Source organism: Danio rerio, chromosome 13 (assembly GCF_049306965.1).
Source record: "Danio rerio strain Tuebingen ecotype United States chromosome 13, GRCz12tu, whole genome shotgun sequence".
NCBI classification, from domain to species: domain Eukaryota; kingdom Metazoa; phylum Chordata; class Actinopteri; order Cypriniformes; family Danionidae; genus Danio; species Danio rerio.
The window spans coordinates 48,272,501-48,289,294 of record NC_133188.1 but is presented as its reverse complement, the minus strand read 5'-3'; the positions used below and the strand labels follow the sequence as shown (position 1 = coordinate 48,289,294).

Genomic DNA, 16,794 nt, shown 5'->3' with positions numbered 1-16,794 from the left:
ATGGAAAATCTGGAAAAGTCATGGAAATTAGTTTAACAAATATCTGTATAGTTGAATTAGGGCTTTGCGAGATTGGAAAAATCTGACATTACCGTATTTTGTATTGCTGTGATGTATATTGCAATGTTTATACAATTTTACCAGATGATTTAACAGGTTTATTTGGATTGATTGAAGGATTTTGTAAAGGAGTAAATCTCGAATAATATATAAAAAAATAATTACAAGCATAGATAAATATAGTAAAGATAAAAGTGAATTATAGATTTCAGGTATTCTATATTCAGGTACAGATATTGAATAATCAACACTGCATAGTCTTCATTGTATATTATTTAATCTTTATTAAAGTTACAAAACATTTCTTGTGGTCGAATGTTTTAAACTCTGAAATATTGAAATGTTCACCAGTCACAGGCCCTGAAGTAGAGATCTGCGCGGGACTAAATTTTGAATCCCGCTCCCGCCCGCACCCGCCAGGTTTTAGCCCGAACCCGACCGCTCCCGCTTATATTAAGAATTTATTGTCCCGCTGCCCGACCCGCCTGATCCCGCTAAAGAGCGGCGGAGAACAAAACCGAAAATCCCCCAGCTATACAGTCCAGACAGCCAAGCTGTTTTTTTAACTCTCTTTTTTTTTTGTAAATAGTTTTGATTAGAATAATAGAAAATAAGGCAAAGGGATATGTTCTGTTGCTGTCCTGAAGAAATTTGTGTTTTCTCTTTGGTCCCTGATAGGGGAATTTAAATTGTAAAAACTGTAAAAGTGGCATATGTCTACCGATGTTGTGAATTGTATCTCTCTGCAATAAAAACTTAATTATTAAAAAAATAAAATGTACTCACTATTCACTCACAATTCACTTGTTTCAATACTGTAGGAGTTATTAAATTGTCTTCATTTTGTGTTCTATTTAATAAGAAAACTCATAAATGTTTAAAACAAGTGAAGGGTGTGATGAAAATGGTAATTTTTGGGTGAACTATCTGTTTAAAAATTGATTAAATCAGTGGCTCTCAAACTGGTACGTGTACCACTAGTGGTACGTGGAGGAATCAAATATGTTATATGTAAAGTTATATATATTAAAAATGTATCAGAAAATATTTATATATGAATATGATGGCATATAGCCTGTATTTATGAGGTCCACCAACATTTCCAGGTGTTGATAAATAGGCCACTATATGTTAATACTTTAAATTTAAGCACATGAGTTTTTTTTTACTGTTTAATTACAGTAACCTACTAATTTATTACTTTTAAAAGCACATTATTATTTAAATGTTGACTTTTTATACATATAAGCACAGTACAGAGTAATGTTCAAACTATTTATAATGTTTAAAGTGGCTGACAATAATACATAATCCTAATAATAGGAATTAATCTGCCTCATTTTTTAACTGTGCAGTGCTGTAGCTGCTTTACTGGGCCTATTACGCTACTGTATTTTAATACTGATTATAATGGTACTTGGAGAGACAATTTTATTCTGAGATGCTACTGGATAAAAAAACGTTTGAGAACCACTGGATTAGATGATAAACATTTCTGATTAAATTCTATATTAAACTATAATTCCAACATTGCATATCCTGCGATGTGACTATTGCGGATGCACACATTGCGATATCGATGTTAAAACGATATATTTTGCAGCAATAAATTGAATATAGGATAGTTATCTTTACTTATTTTCCGTCCTTATATGCTCTCACATTGTTAGTGCTGTTTAAGCATTATCAAAATCAATGTTATAGATATAAAAACAAGTTTAAACAAAATAGATTGTTGCGTGTTCTTTGATATGCTGTAATTAATTTGAACACCATTGATTTTCTTATTATTTATTATTAATAAATTATTTTTATTTATTTAATAATGAATTTATTTTAATAATGATCTTATTATTATATGTAGACATGAAACATTAAGTCTTGAAAATGTGCTTGAAAGTTCTGGAAAAGTCTTGTAAAGTTAAGGAATTTTATGATCGCTGTATTTAACTTCTTTGCTTTTGGACAGTCATGTCAATTTTTGTACAGATTATTATCCTTTAACATTGCAATAATGAACAGGCAATTCTTTTTTTATGACCTACTTTTTTAATATTAATATTTTATGTTTTTTAGTCTTGTTTTGTTATGCTGACTTATCATGGGAAGTGTACAATTTATAAATATACTTATTTTAACTTTAATTAAAATGCTATGTTTGTTGTCGACCTTTGTATAGCTTTCAATGTTCATCCTTTTCACCAGGAGTGCCCAAACTCGGTCTTGGAGGGCCGGCGTCCTGCAGACTTCAGCACACCTGCACGGATTTTCTAGAAGCCTAGTTCGAGCTTGATTAGCAAGGCCAGGTGTGTCAGATTGGGGCTGGGACTAAACTTTGTAAGACACGACCGAGTTTGGACACCCTATATAATTATTTATATTTATAATTAAAACAAATTAACAGCCAAATCATTAATGACGTCGTCCCTCAGGAAGTGGTGTCATTTTGGAGGGATTCCATGAGCTCAACAGCACGAAGATTTGCGTGAGTATTATCAGTGGATTTGCAGTGGCGTAGCGCAAAATGCGGAGGCCCCCCTGCAGGGGTCACCGACGGGGCCCCCAGTTGAAGGCGGGGGGTGGGGTGGGAGATATACACATACACATATATCTGTGATCGGGAGTTTTCCTGGATGTTAGTATGCATTTTGTATTTAATTATGAAAATTTTTATTTGACATCACTTTTCTACATTGATGGATCACTTATCGCACGGGCATTCCTGACAAAAAGCTTGTGTTTGTGTGTATGGAAATGTACTATTCACTCTCCCTGTTAAATTTGATCTAATCATGTCCTGAAACACAGCTCCTCTCCTGCTTTTACTTCTCATACTGACGGAGGGAGCGATTCGTTTGTGAATGAATCTCCGTTATGAACAACTCTTTCGCTAGCCAACAATAATACAAGTTTCTGGCAGCGCAGCATCTCTTTGTCATATTTCTTTTGCATTGTTTGCTGATTTATTCAACAAAACTAGCATAAACCGAGTGTTTAGTGCGAGTTGGTGCTACTTTGCCTTATGGTGAATGCAGTAAGTGACTATAGCTATTATTATCAATAACGTGACCTGTTTAGCACAAATTTCAAAACATACATAAACGTCAAAAACTTAATCCTATGAAATGTTCTGCCTTTGTGCTTTGTTTTCTTTGTTTGCTCGTTTCTACACCGGTAGACAGCGCTAAAGTCCAGCATCTTCACGTAATAACACTGTCTTGACTAGTGCGGTTGAATGACATTTGTCCTGGGAGCACTGTACCAATGTGGCGGCGCTATAGACGCATGCTCAGGGTCCCTATGCGATATCTAGTGTATATATCTATGTCACAAATTGAGGAGCGGGGAAAGGAGGCGGGGTGGCGTGACAACGCGGGGAATCCTTCACAAACTGAGGAGCGATCACAAACCGAAAGTGGCGAGAGCGTCAAGGTAGCCAGAAGTCATTAATTTTTTTAACGAGAACCGGCGGCAAGAAACAGCGGCGCGTCTTCATTGGCTATGACGTGGTTCGGCGGCAAGCAATCAGAATGAAGTAGTCCACCGCTTGAGCGGAGTTCAGAGAACACAGACCTGTAAACTTTGGTTCCGACCACAGTTGTTCCCAAGAGTTTGATTATTGCGGTTCCTGGATTTTCAATTATTAAAAATCGCGACGACGTGGGGCCCCCTAATCACGCGGGGCCCCCCCGCGGTGCGTGCCCTGCGGGCCCGTCCGCTACGCCACTGTGGATTTGATTAATCTGTTGTGCTTTGTAGCCTAAGTTGGTTCCTCCCACACCTTCATTGCAGTTATTAGTTTGATTAAAACAATTGTTGATGTAACAAATCACTTTAATTTGCCTGCCTAAAGATAAACAGCCCTAACTGAGTTCTTACCATATGCAAGCGGTGATAAAAGTAACTGAACAAAGCCAAAATTGATCAGAGTAAGACTCAATCTACAGGTAAGTGCTATATAAAGGCCTTACATTAGCAATTAATTTCCAGTTTAAATTAAATCCGGTATAAATGGATTTTACATAAGTTCCTGTCAGGACAAAGGAAAGTAGACTACCACTGCTAATATCTGTATTTATTTTTCACTTTCACATAAGAGTTTGCTGTGTTTCCTTTTAGATGTTTTATCAAGTTATTGCCCATTGCCATTAATAAAAATAATCATTTTATTTTGTATTGTTGGTTACTTATGAGCATGTTACGTTTGTCCCTAATGAAGGGATCAAAAGTATCAATATGCTATAATTGTTTTATAGTTCTTTGTACAAAATACCAACTGATATTGAACACAGGCTAAGCCCCTTTAAGGGAGTATTCTAGAGTCTTTGACGCAGGTCACACTTGTGTGTCAGTTACCATAGTAAAACAGTATTTCAGTCTAAAGCATTAACCTTTAAAATAGTTTTTATGAAAAATAGTACATTCCTCTCACTCTCCCTTATTGTTAGTTGTAACGATAGCGATTTACGTATATGTAAATCGTTCTAAACGTGGCAGTTCACAGTAACCCCTGTTTAAAATATATATAAAAATAAATTCAGGTAAATTAACGCTAACCTAAGTGACTTTTTATGAATATGAACATCATCATTGCACAAAGCAGTGACTGTGGTGGCAATTTGTCGCCAATTCCTTTTAGAATTCCAGTTCCCCCTCTACGAAGTGTGTCCGCTAACAGAGTATGCAGACACACCTAAACCCAACTTTATGTACAGAAAGCAAAGTGGTTCCAAAAGTACATATTTTTTTACGAACTTGAAAATAAAAAGGACTAACATAACTGCAGGCCTATGCGCAATATTAAACTAGGGTGCATAAGCTCAAGAGATTAAAACAAAAGCTAAGAATACAAACAAGAACCACAAAAAATATGTAATAGGAGTGTTAGATTAATTTTATTACGCTACTTTGACATTGCAAGACATGAAATCATTGCCAACACTTTTGTCCCTTTTTGCTTTCCTTACATCCAGTTATGTTTGGGTGTGCTGTTAGTGGACACGCTTCTTAGAGGGGGAACTTGAATTCCAGAAGGGAACAGAATCGACTGCTACACTGGGTTAGGAACTTTACTATGGACTGGGTTTCGGGCGATCGAATAGTATACCAAAGTTGGCAGACTGGGGGTGTAGAACAAGGCCATGCACAACTGGTAGAGTTGGCAATTAGATTTAAAATGATTTTTTCTAATGTGACTGTACTGTAAAGAACATTGTATTTCCATAATTTAGCATGCTATTTAAAAAAAATTAAACAATAATGTGATATGAAAATAAGCACAGTGGTTGAACATGTAGAACAAGAATCTGGCGAGGTTGGCACAAAACTGATTTTGATTAGATTTTTTAAAAATATGATTGTATAATACCACATTATTTTATATGATTTGTCATGTTATTATTGAAATGTGATTTACATACACTCTAAAAAGCCCAATGGTTGAGTTAAAAATATTTGGTGCTTTGTTTGATTTTTCAGTTTTTTTTTTTTTTCTTTTTTAAATTTGCAACAATTTCAAAAACTGTTTTTTTTTTTACATTGTCATTATGGGATATTGTGTGTAGAATTGTAAGGAAATAAACCGATTCAATCCATTTTGGAATAAGGCTGCAACATAAAAAAATGTGGAAAGAGTCAAGCGCTAAGAATACTTTCTGGATGTATTGTATGTGTGTGTGTGTATATATGCATATGTGTGTATAATTTTTACGAATGTGTATATATAAACAAAGCAGAAGATAGTATATGAAAGTGCTGCATTATTTATTTTTTAAATAAAAACAAAGACAGAATCAAAGATAGATGAGGTGATGGTCATAGAGCACCAGAGATTTTCTTTTTTCAGTGTGCTATTTGAACAGCTACTGTTTTTTTAGACGATGATAAACTTTCGGTGAAAGCTTAATCAATTTCATAAGTTTTCTTGTACAGCATTAATGTTGTAATGTATTTACAATACATTCTTAAACCGAACTTGGACTGCATGATTTTCAAAGTAGTCGTGTCATGGATGTTTTCGGATGACTATAGATTGGGGTAGATTGGAAGTATTGAAAAGAGTTGCCGACAACTTTGTCCAAACTATGTCTCACAACCAAACACATGCGACAAGTGACATGTAATATGTCTATCTACATAATGAGAAAAGAAGCCTTTAGTGTGGTAGAAAATGTATTTATTTTGCTCACCTAGTCTTTAAAGGAAATTAGCAGTTTTTCAAAACCTTTTGGGAAGTCAAAATCGGGGCTAAGCATCCATTTATTTGTTCAAGTGTAAAACGAGATGAAAGACACTGTGAACTGTAGCGCAGTCAGGATCAGCAAGCGAGCACAGAAACTCCACTGAAATCACTGGGGTAAAATAAACGGTCATATTTTAAAGAGATGGCTGGGGGAAATGGAATTTAATGCAGTGTGTCTTGTTCGATCTGAGACCCACTTTATATCGTATATCTATCAGGGAGTAAAGATCACTGATTTTTAAAGAAATCAGACTTTAAAACAGTTTTTAAACATGGCAATTTTATAATGAAAAGACCAGAAGCGCTGGGGCAGGCAGGCTGAAATTAAAAGTCTGTGTGCAAATACTCCATTAAAAGAAATATCAAATATAATAGAAATCAAAGTGTTCGAAAACCAGAGCAATTATTTTTTTATGAATAGAAAAGAGGGTGTTCGTAATAGGTGAAGTGTTTTTTTCTTTTTAAATCAATTCTTAAAAATGATTAAATTCATCTCAGAAAATTGAAGCAATCAAAAATCAACAAAAGAGCAATAATGCATACGTACCACACTAGTCCCAGCTGGCCAAATGCATGCACAGACCATTGGCTTTGTGTTGAACATAGCAGAGTAGCATACAGATAAAGACTAGAACGTGTAAGTATTGCCAGAATGTTATTGTGCATTGGTGTGGACTTAGTGTGAGCGCGCTCAGATCCTAAATCCCTATGAAGTCTTATCTTGATGGGATATTGTGGTGATTTGAGGGCCGTGGTGTCCAGTTGTAATCCACTCAGATCCTGATCCTCCTTTGTCGGGCAGCGTTTGGCCGGTGTTATGCGATTGTAATCCGGGCAGATTCTCTACAGCATCCGGTAACAGGCGTCCCGCTGCGTCCTAATGCTCCTCTCTCACAATTAGCCTCATGTTTCTCTTGCGCTTCTTGCAAATGTTTTCCTGAGACAGAACAATTTGTTCAGGCTGGTCGCAAGTGAAGGCAAATTACCACTGGATTAATGGAGTGAGTGAGAGTGCGTGTTTGTGAGAGGGAGAGAGAGAGTGCGTGTGTATCTTCTATTCCTCATGTTGTGGGGAAATGTCTCCACTAGGGAAAAATTCACTGGAATTTCTATACTTGTGGGGACATGTGGTCCTTAGTTTTTTTTTGTAGATTTCGCACAGTGTATTTTGACAATGTAACAATGCAGATTGTTTCATTTGAGGGTTGATTTTAGGGGAAGGGGATAGAATATACAGTTTGTACAAAAAAAACAAAAAAAAAGGGTTTCCTCAGGGTCCTCCGGTTTTCCCCACGTTCCTAAGACGTGTTAAAGGTGAATTGAATGAGCTAAATTGGCCAAAGTGTATGTGTGAGAATGGGAGTGTGTATGGATGTTTTTTAATATTGGTAGCGGATAGAAGAGCATCCGCTGCACAAACATATTCTGGAATAGTCGTCGGTTTATTCCACCATGGTGACCCCTGATATAAGGGACTAAGCCGAAGGAAATTGAATGATGAACGAAAGTATTATAATTATAAGAAAATATTTATTTATTTTAATATATATTTATATATATCTTTAATATATTTATCACAATATATTGTTTCAGCAGGGCTTATTTTGTGCCGGAACGAGCTGGAAATCTCTGAAACATCTGATCTGGCACCTCATTTTACCGATCGCTCTCCTCGCATGCAACCCCGCTCTTCACTTTCTTCCGCGACTCCCCAACCCTCTTCGCTGGCAACTCCCCAACCCTCTTCGTCCACGACACCACCCCACCCTCCCGCTCTTAAGTTTCCTCCATGACACATTTTATCCAATTAATGTGCAGCCCTAATCTGAAAGGTTCGATTTATAAATTTAGACTGGATTTTATATCCTTACAATATGTGAACTATATTCATTCAATCATTCATTTTCCTTCAGCTTAGTCCCTTATTATCAGGGGTTGCCACAGTGGAATGAACCGCCAACTATTCCAGCATATGTTTTTACGCAAAGGATACCCTTCCGGCAGGGGTGCCGCTTGGGGGTGGGGGAGTTAGGATGATTCTATTTAATTACTATTAGGGGGCCTAATCAAACCTACACTCTCAGAAATAAAGGTACAGGAGCTGTCACTGGGGCAGTACCGTTTCAAAAGATACATATTTGTACCTAAAGAGTCCACAATAGTACCTCAAAGGTGTATATTAGTGCCCAAATGTACCTTTGAGGAACCATTGTGGACCCTTCAGGTACAAATATGTACCTTTTGAAAAGGTACTGCCCCAGTGACAGCTACTGTACCTTTATTTCTGAGAGTGTAGTCAAAATCCGTGACTTCCCTACTCTCCACTTCTATCTGAGACAACTACCACTCCACCCTGCTGATAACTTCCGTCCATGACAATCCCTACAACCCCCCCAACCTTCACTTTAGTCTGCGACAAACCAAACACCATCCATTCCTAAACCCCCCAGTCCTTGTCAGTGACACCCCCCCCCCCCACACACACACACTTTCTGCTCCTATTCCGAAAAGAAAGTTGTCGTAGCTTTTGTACCATCCAGCATTTCAGTCATAACCCAGTTCTGCGAAACACCTATACACACTCGCATTCACACACACACACACACATGCACTGCGGTATTCATACACTATTAACTTAATACTGCATGTCTTTGAAGGAAACCGGAGCACCTGGATGAAACCCACTGAGAGAACATGCAAACTCAACATAGAAATGCCAACTTACCCAGCTGGGACTCTAATCAACAACCTTCTTGCTGTAAGGTGACCGTGCTAACCGCTGAGCCACCGTGCTGCCCCTTGTAGACTACATTGATGTGAAAATTACATCCAATTGACATAAAATATTGGCGTCCAAAATTTATTACAGGACTAAACTGTAATTTTTACATTTTTTTAACATGCTTTATTGATGCCAATGTTAGATGTCAATCCGTTGTCTAAACATCAAGGTATTCAATTGACATATTAATTAGCATTTTTTGTTTATTATTATTATTATTATTATTATTATTATTATTATTATTATTATATCATTTTAACAATCAGGGGCCTGTTTCAGAAAGGAGGTTAAGTGAAAACTCAGAGTATTTTAACCCTGAAATGAGAGAAACTCTGGGTTTTCCGTTTCAAAATGGCAGGTTTGTTAAACTCAAGAAATCAGGGTAAGTCAAGCCTGTTTCTGAAAGAAAGGTAACTTTAACTCAGAGTCAGTTACCGTGGTAACTTACTCTGTGAATCTAACCTGGTCCGGAGCAGGTTTTATCCTCTAAACTCTGAGTTTCTGTCGGTCTCCTCCCCTTTTTTAAAGATGAAGCTTATTTCTCGCATTAGCCTTACGTTTCCACACACCTATTTTAGAGCTAATTTTGGAGATTCCCATGAAAACGATTGATGGAAACGTCATGATTCACATAACTTTTGAAAATACGCATAATAAAACATGCACATACACTGTAAAAAATAATACCCCATATCTACTCAATAAATTTATCACGTTGGATTTAATTTATTTTCTCTTTTTGAAATTATTTAAAAAATAACAGCTAAATTCTTATAATAAAATTAATTAGATTTTATTACAGACATTTTTTAATTAATTTCAAAGCGAAAAAATGCCCTAAAATCAGGAAATTAATTTCATTAAATAAAGTGTACATATTAATATTAATAAAATCTACAAGGCCACAAAATGACTTTTTACAGTGTAACTGAGTAGGTTAAACTTTTATTTGATAAGATGCACATAAACTACGAAGTGCACTTAACAAATTACAGTATGTGCATTAAAAAAAGGTTTGTTAGAGATAATGATGAAAATGTGTGTGAATGGACAAACCAGCAGACTGAGCACACTGCAGAACATCTTAAAAGTTGTTTTAGTTATTCTAAAATGCCTTGACTGTTTCAGTATTAGTGTATATTATTAATTACCTCCAAGCGTCTGGAGCGTGTCAAGATCTCCGCGTCTGGCTTCAAACGCCCCCACGTGTCCGTTGTGTGTCAATTGTCTTCTGAGGAGTAGCCTTAATTTATTAAATAAAAAATCATTGACGCAGCCTTTTCTGCCACAGTAAATTCTGTTTTTGCTCTTAATATTTGGCGCAAGTTAATCAGGAAGTGACTATTGTGTTCTCTTCGACTCTTTGGATAAAAACGCTGCTTTATTTTTAGGCGTTATTCCAGTTTTGCACAAACTTATGTAAGCCTGTATTTAGATGGAAACACAGCTATTGCCTACATTTTTGTCACACACAGAACAAAGTCACGTACGAGGCTTGTCCTTTTTTTCATAAATAATTAGCTTAACCTTCGACATGCACTGTTACTAAATTAATGGGATTATTATTCTGTCTAAAAATTATTTCATTACTGCTTACCTTCTTAATGTTATATCAACCTCTATCACTTGATCAATAAAAAGGCAGACACACAAGTGCACTGTTAAATCTATCAAAACTGATCAACGTGTATAAAAGTAAAAAAGTGTAAACGTCACACATTACATTACTTATTTTATTATACTTAAATGTTTAAATACTTAAAATTAAAAATTACGCATAAACTTGAGCAGCTGTTTTCCCACGCTAACTGTCTCTGTTTCACTGATGGTTGCTTCTTTTTAAATATATACACTCATATTTGCTATAACTTTGCATGAGCAGGTCAAATTCAGCCGGAGAAAGAAATAATGATCTCTATTTTAAGATGTTGCCATGGTCACTCGTAATATCTGCGCTCCATTGATAATGCCTTTTTATAGTCACGGTGCGCGCACTTAACTCAGAGTTGGTCTACTCAAAGTTGATTGACCCAGCTCAGATCAGCTATTCTGAAACCGAAAACTGAGTTTTTAATCTTTCGGTAAATCAACTCAGAGTTCAAGTTTAAACTCCGAGTTGTTTGAACCTCCTTACTGAAACAGGCCCCAGGTGCCTAGTCGGATGGGAAGTTCCCATAAAGATAGCTGTATACAGTAAGTGTGTGCTTGTGTGTTCATATCTGTATGAGTGTGTTTTTCTAATCAGATGCAGATGGTCAGCAGTGGACGTCCTTGTATTAGTCTGATGTCTGTGTGTAGGAAGAGAAACTGCAGGAGTGTCTGATGTGATTTGCGTTCATTATCTCTGAGAGTCGAGCTGAAATTACATCTCTTGTTAATACACACTTTGTTCACTCCGAGTCTTAAATGAACAATCAATCTTGGGCTTTTAGTGTCGACGCTGACCTCTCTCATATGTCTCTTAATCTTCTGCTGTTAGAAATGCGTTCCCTTAAATTCCTGTAATTTAATCTGTGGCTTTAACCGTGCAATGTTGAAGAAAACTGAGATATGTGATAGCATGCTAAAATAATGTGATGTATCGATAAATATCACATCACATATTGAATAACCAAAATATATTTTATGTTATTTCAAGGTAAAGAAAGCATCAACTTAACTTCTGAAAATGAACAGCTGTGTTTAACTGTCGTATAAAGCATATTAGGCATTTTTACAAACACACACACACGCATATGTATATATATGTATATGTGTATATATATATATATATATATATATATATATATATATATATATATGCGTGTGTGTGTATATATCGATATATATATATATATAGCTGCCTGACAAAGTGAGGTAGACCAAAAGATCCTCAAGAAATAGACATGTTAAGAGCCAAACAAATTCGAAAGCAAATGAGTTTTTTTTTTTTTTCTCATAACCAGTCCAATCTGTTAAATTGTAATGTAAATCAGTTATATGACAATTAAAAATCTTTATTTGTTCATGTAGCAACATTTGGCCAAAACATTTGTGTGTGTGTGTGATTGTGAACCATGTTTTACTCTGGCTGAGTGCATTTATGGACAGCTCAAATATTAATCAATTCATTCATTCATTCATTCATTCATTCATTCATTCATTCATTCAGTTTCTCTTTGGCTTATCAGGGGTCGCCACAGCGGAATGAACCGCCAACTTATCCAGCAGTTTTACGCAGTGGATGCCCTTCCAGCTGCAACCCATCACTGGGAAACCAAGTTCATTTGTGAGTCTCTTGCTTTTTCTCCCAATTATTGTCCCAACCCTCTCTCTCTCTCTCTCTCTCTCTCTCTCTCTTTCTCTCTCTCACTCTCTCTCTCTCTCTCTCTCTCTTGACCTTTCCTTGTGCTGTGAGGTCTGTTCTTGAACCGCTCAGAGATAAACCAATAACATGGTTAAATAATTAAAGACACATCTGTTCTGTAATGGGGTTTTGCTGAAGCAGATAAGTGAAGGGATTCAATCTCATATGGACAATATAAGGAAGAGGGAAGCTCATCTGGAGAAATTTATTTGTTGTGCAAAAAACTGCTTGTAAATAGTCCTTATTCCTCAATAATATGTTGTGTAAATATTATTAGCGTGGAAAGGAACAAATGCCTGTGTGTCAGCATAGTGGCCAATTAAACAACAACACTAACGTCCTATGCTAATATGGGAGAAAGAGTGGGCGGAGCTTTCCCCCCTCTGATGACACGTACAAAAGGAGAATGTCAATCAAAGTGTTTCTGCAGACTGTTTTTATCAAGTGTGATTATGAATAATAAAATTAACAGATTTTCACCATTAGGAGCTGGTTTTATTCGCCACACAACTGCGTTTAAACTCCTTAAAGTGATTTTTGCATAATAGGTCCCCTTTTACTACCAAATAACCGCATCGCCACAATTGTATTCAGCATTCTGTGTTGTATAATGCATACTGTTGCACACACCAATTTATATTAAAGTGTGCAGTAGGCGTCAGGTCAGTGTTATCCAGCACTGATGTGCTTTACTTGCTTAAAATGTAAAAACAAAAGCATTAATGTGTGGTGGCAGATTGGCTCAGTTAGTAAGAGGTGTTGATTGAGAGTGACATTTGCTCTTCATTAAGACAGATTTGTGTTTATTGAATGCAGTGAAAGGCTCTTCTCATTTCACTGCGGTTCCACACAGTCAATATGTTGAGCAGGGATTTCTCTGTTTGTTTGTCTGGTGCTTTAACACCCTTAAATCAGCCAGAGAGACTGGATTAGGTGGAAAATGACCAAATGTGTAGTGTTAAAAAACGCATTTGAAAGCTATTTTAAAACATTTACATTTTTTAATAATGCCTTTTAAAAAAAAAAAAGTCAAGCATCTTTAACTGATTCTTATTTAATAGTACGTTCCACACTCACACTTCCACTTTATTATTATTAACTGATTGTTAACGCACATTTTTAATCAGCTATTCACATGGCAGCAACTCAATGCATTTAGGCTGTAGACATGGTCGAGACGATCTGCTGCAGTTCAAACTGAGCATCAGAATGGGGAAATGAAGGTGATTTAAGTCACTTTTAATGTGACATGGTTGCTGGTGCCAGACGGGCTGGTTTGAGTATTTCAGAAACTGCTGATCTACTGGGATTTTCACGCACAACCATCTCTAGGTTTTACTAACAATGGTCTTAAAAAAAAGTGAAAATATCCAGTGAGTGGCAGTTCTGTGGGCTCAAATGCTTTGTTAAAGTCAAAGTCAGCTTTATTATCAATTCAACCACATGTACAGGACATATAGAGAATCAAAATCATGATACTCTGACCATAGGTGCCTAACATATGATGTTAATACAAAACGTAGAGTTTTAAGAAAGAATTTACAACAATTACAATTATACACAAAATATAATCTAAATGTACACCTAAAATGTAATCTAAATATATAAATGAAATGTAGTCTAAATATATACATAAAATGTAGTCTAAGAAATACAAAAAGAAAAATTTGTAAACAATACAATACAATGACTTTTGACCTTATTCTAAAATGCGGAAGTGCGTCTGCTTTTAGACTCTACTGCGTTTTAGAACTACTGATTCTGTCGCCTATGGGAGACATGACTCTTCTACTTCTTCTTCTTCTTCTTCTTCTTCTTTGGCCTTAATCCCGTATGGTTGCGGGGTCGGCTCTTTGGAATAAGTACCTCCATTTAGACTTGTCCATATGATAACGACTTTTTTTTTTTTTTTTTTTTTAATATAAATACACCTTCTATCCGGCCTGTCAACCTTAAACACTTAGACACTCATACACTACGGACAATTTAGCCTACCCAATTCACCTGCAGCATGTCTTTGGACTGTGGGGGAAACCGGAGCACCCGGAGAAAACCCACACGAACGCAGGGAAAACATGCAAACTCCACACAGAAATGCCAACTGAGCTGAGGTTCGAGCCAGCGACCTTCTTGCTGAGAGGTGACAGCACTACCTACTGCGCCACTGCTTCGCTCATATGGGAGAAATGACAAGGAATAATAAATGGCAGAAAACGGTCAAACTACTTGCTCTACAAACAAATGTTTGCATGACTATACAGACCAAGTAGAGCAATATAATAAGGAAATATCAGTTTGCAACATCAAACAGCGAAACGAGCAGTTTTTAATGTCTAAGAATGAATGAAAGTGAATGAGACCGGAAGTCTCAAATAATTCTAATGGCTGCGCCCGCTCGTCTGTGAAGAATGTGAATACAATGACAATTAAGGGCATATGGCAATGAGTGCAACCAGAGTTGTGCATATATAGAACAGTATATAGTGCAAAAAGGCTTGTAAACATGAGAATTATGAAGTGACAGTGTCATGATATATAGAGAGGTAGTCCAATGTTGCATAAAGTGACCAGTGCAGATGCAAGTGTGTATGTTTGTGTGTTTTCATATGTGTCAGAGTTCAAAGGTGCATGGGGAGGGAGAGGGGAGTGTTGGCAGAGCTGGGAGAGAGTTCAGCCTTCTGACAGCCTGATGGATGAAGCTGTCTTTCAGTCTGTTGGTCCTGGCCTGGAGACTATGCAGTGTCTTCCCTGATGGCAGCAGACTAAAGAAGCTGTGCATTGGGTGGGTGAGATCTGCTGTTATGCTGAGGGCTTTACAGGTGAGACTGGTGCTGTAAATGTCCTGGAAGGAGGGGAGAGGGACACCAATGATCTTCTCAGCTGTTCTCACTATGCGCTGAAGAGTTTTTTTGCAGGATGCATTGCAGGCTCCAAACCTTAATGCCAGAGGTCAGAAAAGAATGGCCAGACTGGTTCCAGCTGATAGAAAGGCAGAAGAGCATCTCTGAACGCACAACACGTCCAAGCAGCAGAAGACAACAACGGGTGCCACTCCTCTGTCAGCTAAGAACAGGAAACTGAGGCGACAATTCACACAGGCTTACCAGAAATGGACCGTAGGAGATTGGAAAAACGGTGCCTGGTCTGATGAGTCTCGATTTCTGCTGCGACATTAGAAACCGTATTGTAGGAACCGTATTGTTGCTGACCATGTCCATTCCTTTATGACCACAGTGTGCCCATCTTATGATAGCTACTTTCAGCAGGATAACGGTCCATGTCATAAAGTGTGAATCATCTCAAACTGGTTTCTTGAACATGACAATGAGTTCACTGTGCTCAAATGGCCTCCGCAGTCATCAGATCTCAATCCAATAGAGCACCTTATGGAATGTGGTGGAACTGGAAATTCACACCACGGATGTGTAGCTGAAAAATTTGAAGCAACTGTGTGATATGTCAATATGGACCAAAATCTCTGAGGAATATTTCCAGTACCTTGTTGAATCTATGCCATAAGGGATAGGCATAGGCAGTTCTGAAGGGAAAAGGGGGTCCAACCCTGCACTAGAAAGGTGTACCTAATAAAGTGGCCAGTGAGTGTATGTGGTTTTCCCAAATTTTGGTTGATCCCAGCTTTTAGAAGTGTAATATTGACTGGATTTCTTGTTTATAAGACGAGAGGATTTGAAAGTAGTCCTTCATTTAACCTTATCTATGTTTTTACAGTTAATATTAAAACTTAAATATTGTTTTTTTCCCAATATATTTAATTGGTGTTTTTAACAATATAGAAATTCAGTGTTTGCCCCTTAATGAATGAATGAATAAATAAGTGCACAAACAAATAAATGAATAAAGTGAAAACTTTTGTAAATATAGTAGTGAATAGAAGATTTCAGAGGAACAGCATATCTACACACTGGAGACTGGAGCAATGATACTGACAATTCAGCATCTCGGGAATATATTTTCAAAAACTCATTTAAAAAAGAGGGTGGCACGGTGGTTCAGTGGTTAGCACTGTCACCTCAAGCAAGAAGGTCACCGGTTTGAGTCCCAGCTGGGTCAGTTGGCATTTCTGTGTGGAGTTTGCATGTTCGCCCCGCTGTGTTGGTGTGGATTTCCTTCAGGTACTTCAATTTTCCCACAGTCCAAAGGTATGTGCTGTAGGTGAATTATTAGATGAACTAAGTTGATAAATCAGAGACTTAGCCGAAGAAAAATAAATAAATAAATATACTTTTTTTTTTTTAACTTGGTGAGCTTAAGATATAAAAAAAACAAATTATTAAAATCTTTAGACTTCCTTTGATGCAAATTTATAACCTTTTAATACTTTTGACTTGTTGCATAAATCAGAGC

The 16,794-nt window shown here is 36.9% G+C and overlaps 1 long non-coding RNA gene across 1 annotated transcript; it reads left to right on the top strand.

Annotated features, from left to right (window-relative positions):
* The first annotated feature begins 2,279 nt into the window (after positions 1 to 2,279).
* Positions 2,280 to 16,303, top strand: LOC141377066 (uncharacterized). The gene is made up of 4 exons (XR_012388926.1): positions 2,280 to 2,545; positions 12,254 to 12,351; positions 15,045 to 15,248; positions 15,332 to 16,303. It is a non-coding gene; the product is annotated as an uncharacterized lncRNA (long non-coding RNA).
* The last annotated feature ends 491 nt before the right edge of the window (positions 16,304 to 16,794 follow it).